Genomic DNA, 5,960 nt, shown 5'->3' on the forward strand with positions numbered 1-5,960 from the left:
TCACGAACTATGGTTCAACAAACAATTCATGAATATTGTTCACGAACTCTTGACGCAAGCAATTTAGTTTACAAACTAATAAAATAGTTATACATTTACCATCTAGCATGTATTATAATTTAAATCCTATAAATATAAAATTTTATATATTTAATAAAAAATAATAAATGAATTAAATAAATTGGTAAATTGATTTTAAAATAAATATATACCCAATTATTCATTTAATATTGTGTCATAAGCGTGTATCATTTACGAGCATATTTATCTAATATTTCATATACTTCACAAGCTATGTGAACAAGCTATGTGAACGAGTATGTACACGGACATTACCCACGAACATTGTAATCGAATTAGTTCGCAAACTTTTGATCTGAACTATATTATTCTCAAATTCAACTCATTTATAAACCGAGCCTTGAAATTGTGTTCATGTTCGACTCGTTTTTAGTCGAACCGAATTGAATCCGAACTTTTTTCAAACCGAATACCGAATTGTTCGTGAGCGTATCGACTCAAACAACCCTAGTTATCAAAATACAATTTTATTTTTAAATTAAAAAAATTATAATTTAAATAAAAAAGATAAATTTGTAATATTAAGTATTTTTAATTAAATTCATTTTCATCCTATTTTGGAAGTAAAAGTTTTGAAAATAAATAATATAAAATTTTCACTCTCCTTCGCTTATTTTCTCTTTACTAAAACCTTGGAAAAAAAACTACTTAGGGTGAGTGAATATGAGTGCTTTCCTATTATTTACTTGCTTTCACCCTTTTTAAAACTCGAATTATTGCACGACAAATGGGTTAACATAATAAAATGAATGAAAGCTAGGCTTGCACATTTGGAGTAACGTTTGAGGAAAAAAAAATTAAAAAATTGTTACAAAATAACGTGACATGTATGAAATAATTTGATAGGGATCCATTTATATTTAACCAATAAAATACGTGTCATTTTATAACTATTTTGAGAATTAATTTTGTACTTCTTATTTAATACTAATTTATTGGATTGCATAAAATCCAGGTCCGGAGTTCGCAACCGAGGGTGTGTTAAAGACTTCTTATGTATGACGGTTTTAGTTATTGGATATGGCTTTTTTCTTTGTTACCATCTTGCTACCGCGTTAAACTCGAGGTTCTTCGTGAACAATTCGGTTCATAAAGTATTCTATACATGGATTTAAGTAGGGTTCATGCCTTGTGTTAATCCTCTCCTAAATTATTAGAAGTACGTGTATGAAAAAACATGATTTAAATGCATCAAAACTAAAATCTCTTATCCACTTTACTAGCAGCACTATTCTAATATCTTGTCCCTCAATTGGACTAGATGTATTATCAGCTTTACCAGCAGTACTATTCTAATATCTTGCGACTGAATGGGACTAGATGTATCAGTGATCATCAATTATATATATGCTATACTACATCTAGTTTTGTTCAACCATCTACCTCTAAGTTCTTCTATTCATACCCCATGGCCTTTCTCTTTGTTACCATCTTGCTAACTCTTGCGAGCTTAAAATTTCTGCACTCAGTAATATGGGTTCCATGGAGAATTCAACTTTTTTTCGAAAACAAGGTGTAAACGGCCCAAATTATCGTCCATTTTATGGAAACACCCAAGAGATGATAAGAATCACTAAAGAAGCTCAATCAAAATCCTGTCCTTTTAATCATGACATTGTGCACCGCGTGTTACCAGATTATTACCAGTGGTCAGTCAGGTATGGCAAGACTTTTTTGTGTTGGTTCGGGACGAGGCCAAGGCTGGTCTTGGCAGATCCCGACATGATCAAAGAGGTGTTGCTTAACACAACTGACACGATCGATAGGGATGACTTCAATCCATTGTCTAGGCCGCTGTTTGGGCAGGGACTTGCTGGGTTGATGGGTCACAAATGGGCTGCTCATCGAAAGATCGCAACCCCAGCATTCAACATGGACAAAGTTAAGGTTTGATTACAATTAATTCATTTTGTTGCATGTACTGATGTACTACGTATACATATGGTTTCTCTGGTTGCATTAGTAGTGGTACTGCTATATCTACTTTTTTTCTCAAGGTGCTATATCTACTTTAAGTGAAGGTGAAGACTGAAGAGTGTGCATCATGCATGCATGCATGTCCCTCTAATTTCTTAGTAGATAATAGATAACTAGGATTGAAAATGAAGAGAACCGTTCATCAACAAAATTTGGGATCGGCTCGTTTAAGTGAACTCGGCTCGACTTATTTTCTCAAACGAGCCGGCCTTAAACATGAAAATGAGTTCAGATAGATAAACGAGCCGAGCCGAGCTTTTTATCTGTTCGGCTCGAACAACTCGTTTAGCTTGGACTCGGCTCGGTAACTCGACTCGGCTCGTATAAAATTTGTATATATATTACAAATAATAAATATTACTAATCACTTAAATATTTTTATTATTACGTTTTTCATCATTTATTAATAATTTAATTATTTCAAAATTTTTGTTTATTTTTCTAAATTTAACACCTATTTTTTTCATAACGAAGCTATCTTATTATCATTATATATTCATCTCCAATTATTCATATTTTTATAAACACCATAAAATAACTTGTAATTCGCATACACCAAATTTAAATAACACATCAAAACATAATAAAATTTGAACAATGACGGTTTAAAAAGTAGTGTACGATTTGCAAAGTTACGAATGTCTCAATAATTTAAAATAAAATTGAAATTATTCTTAAAATTTGTCGCAAAAAATAAAATCATATATATATAGAAATAACTGTAGGTGAGTGTGCGTATATAATTATAAGATAAGACTGGTATTTGATATCGATACAACTTATAAAACTATATACTATACTTTATGCTTAGTCGATTGAAAAATATATGTAAACTATAAGTGAACAACTCAACTCAGCTCGGGTTCGGCTCAACCCGGTTGTTCGTGGATAAACTCATGTTCGGCCCGGGCTCAGCTCGGTTATAAACGAGCCGGGCTTGAATAAAACTTTCGACTCGGTTATTAAACTCGGTTCGGCTCATTTCGTTTTAAAAAAAAATTAAGTTCGGCTCAGCTCGGTTCTTTTATTTGCAGCTCTATAGATAGCCGGTGCAAATCATTAGACATGCTTTCTTATGTAGAAGTAATTATAAATTTAGTAAAAAAAATCCAGTACAGTTAAATATAGATTTCCAAATTTTGGTATTATAGTTTGGGGAACCAAGAGCATCTTTAGGGGGGATCTTTAGTGGAAGTGCTAAATTAAGGTTGTCAATATTGTCCCTCATTAATAATATTAATATATTATTGTTTTTTTTTATTATACTTTTGACATCCTTTTTATCAAAATTTGCTCTAACAATTGTATTCGGAATTGCCAAACTATTCGTATACAAGTATAATTTAAAATATATACAAATGTGCATGTCTTTATGAGTAGGATAATATCATTATTTTCATTTTGGGAGGTGTCAAAAGTTGGCTATTTTAGTTGGCACCCTTAAGCCTCCAATGAATAAGCAACAAGAGTGTCATATCACATAACATTTTGACACTCTTTTTGGCACTCCATTCGGAGATGCTCTAAGGCAGTTAGCTTAAGATACAGTTCTAGTGTGGAGCCAGTTTTAACGTAAAAGAGTTGAGTTATTTTTTTCCTAATGAATAAAACTAAGCTGAGTTTTTTATCGCATAAAATAGGTTTTCGAGCTCGAATTTATTAACTAATGAGCCAAACACTCGCTTTTATTGAAAAAAACGAGCTGAGCCGAGCCGAATACGAACAACTATTTAAAAGTTAAAGTTTTAAAAGACAAACAAGCTTGTTTTTTTCCAAGCCCAACTCATTTTAGCATGCGCGAGTTGGAATGTTGGATATTTCGTATCTGATTTGTACATTTACTCTTAAAAATGCTAAAAATTAGGGTACTTTTCTTAAAAATATTCATGATATATGTCATTTTTTTCGAGCTTTAATGAGGCGATCTGGAGCCAAACGAGCTCAATCCACACACTATTATAGCTTGGCTGAGCTCGTTTACTTGATAAAAAAATTTTTTGTTTGAACTCGAGCTCAAGTATTAAACGAACCGAGTCCTTAACAAGCCGAGTTCAAACTTGTTGGCGAATAACTCGGTTTAACCTAACTGGCATCAAATGTTTATCTTGTGAAAAATAGATTATATGGACTAATCGAGCCTCGAGAACATTGTAAGTGCATGTCGAAGGTATGTTCATCTTAAATCTTTTGGTTGTCCTTTATCTGCACCAGGATCTTAATCTCGAATAATGTTTTCTAGTTATGAGATTGACAAATTCTATGGACATCCTAACTTTTATAGCTTTCATGTTAAACAGACCATGGTGCCGGGGATGGCAGCTAGTGTAAGAAAAATGCTGGAAAACTGGGAAGCAAAAATAGGAGAAATGAATGAACTTGAGATTGAAGTTCACGAGGAGTTTCATGAGATGTCAGCTGAAATTATTTGTAGAACAACTTTGGGGAATAATTTTAAAAATGGGAAGCGCATTATTGAATTGCAACAGCAACAAGAGATTCTTACTATTCAGGCCATGCGCAATGTTTACATCCCTGGATTCAGGTAGTCCAGAAATGCAATCTTTTTATCAAACCTTTTAATTTCTTATCAATACCCAACAGTTTTCTACAGAACAAGCATAAATATAAAATTTCCTGTTGAGCTCATTTCTTAATTTCCCTGCTATTTCAAAATGATTATATCTCCAGGTTTTTGCCTACAAAAAAGAACAAACTGAGATGGAGATTAGAGAAGGAAACCCGAGACTCAGTGAGAAAGATTATTAAGGAAAACAGAGAAACAAGTGATAATTCGATGAATTTCTTGAGCATATTAATGTCCGGTAGTGACATGAATGGACTTGGATCCGGGCTGGACATTGAGGAAGTCATTGATGAGTGTAAGACATTCTTCTACGGGGGGAAAGAAGCATCAGCTAATTCTCTGACTTGGGCAATTCTCCTTCTAGCCCAGCATCAAGAATGGCAAACCAAAGCTCGCGAAGAAATTCTTCAAGTGTGCAGAGGCAATGAGCATCCATCTTTGGAGAACTTGCAAGAGTTGAAGATTGTACGTTAAATCTTTTCCAGTTGTGTCAGTGGCTCTCTATTAAACTTTCAAGTACTAAACTCTTTTTTTATTGACAGGTTAGTCTGATAATTAAAGAAACACTTCGACTATATACCCATGATAATAGTATCTCGAGAAGGACCTTCAACTTCAAGAATGTTAAACTAGGCAATTTTGACATCCCAGTTAGAACAGAATTCTACATGCCACAAGCTGCTGTCCATCATAACACAAAGATATAGGGACTAGATGCCAATGAGTTCAATCCTGCAAGGTTTGTTGAACCTCCCAAGCATTTGGGTGCATACTTTCCATTCGGGTTGGGCCGCAGAATTTGTATTGCACGAAATCTGGCAATGGTTGAAGCTAAGATTACCCTAGCTATGATTATCAAGAAGTTCTCCTTCTTACTTTCACCATCATATATTCATGCTCCGGAAATGGTGGCCACGGTGCAGCCTCAGTATGGTGCTCATGTCCTTGTTAGGAGGATTACAAAATGATTACAAATTTATGTTCATCTGAACTTTTTCTTTTGAGGAAATGTTCATTTTGAACTTTAATAAAGCCTCATATTCTCTACATTTGTAACCCGGACTCTTGGTTAAAGAGTTGAAAAAAATAATAAAACTGGGCTTCTCCTGTGGTATGGAACTTTCACTATAATCCGTTGTAATTATTGGATTTTTTCCTACTACTTTCGAGTTCCAGAAAGATATTATTTAATTTAAAATTGTATGAAATTCCAAATATTTAATAAATCTAAGACTGGGTTGAAGAGTGCATCAAGGGCGCCTCTCATACTATCTTAAGTAACTAGTTCATTTAGTGTTATAGTAAGACTCAAAACTGT

At 33.6% G+C, this 5,960-nt stretch overlaps 1 pseudogene; it reads left to right on the plus strand.

The window, feature by feature from the left end:
• The first annotated feature begins 1,489 nt into the window (after positions 1–1,489).
• Positions 1,490–5,722, plus strand: LOC141684769 (cytochrome P450 734A1-like; annotated as a pseudogene).
• The last annotated feature ends 238 nt before the right edge of the window (positions 5,723–5,960 follow it).

This window comes from Apium graveolens, chromosome 2, assembly GCF_009905375.1.
Source record: "Apium graveolens cultivar Ventura chromosome 2, ASM990537v1, whole genome shotgun sequence".
Lineage (NCBI taxonomy): Eukaryota > Viridiplantae > Streptophyta > Magnoliopsida > Apiales > Apiaceae > Apium > Apium graveolens.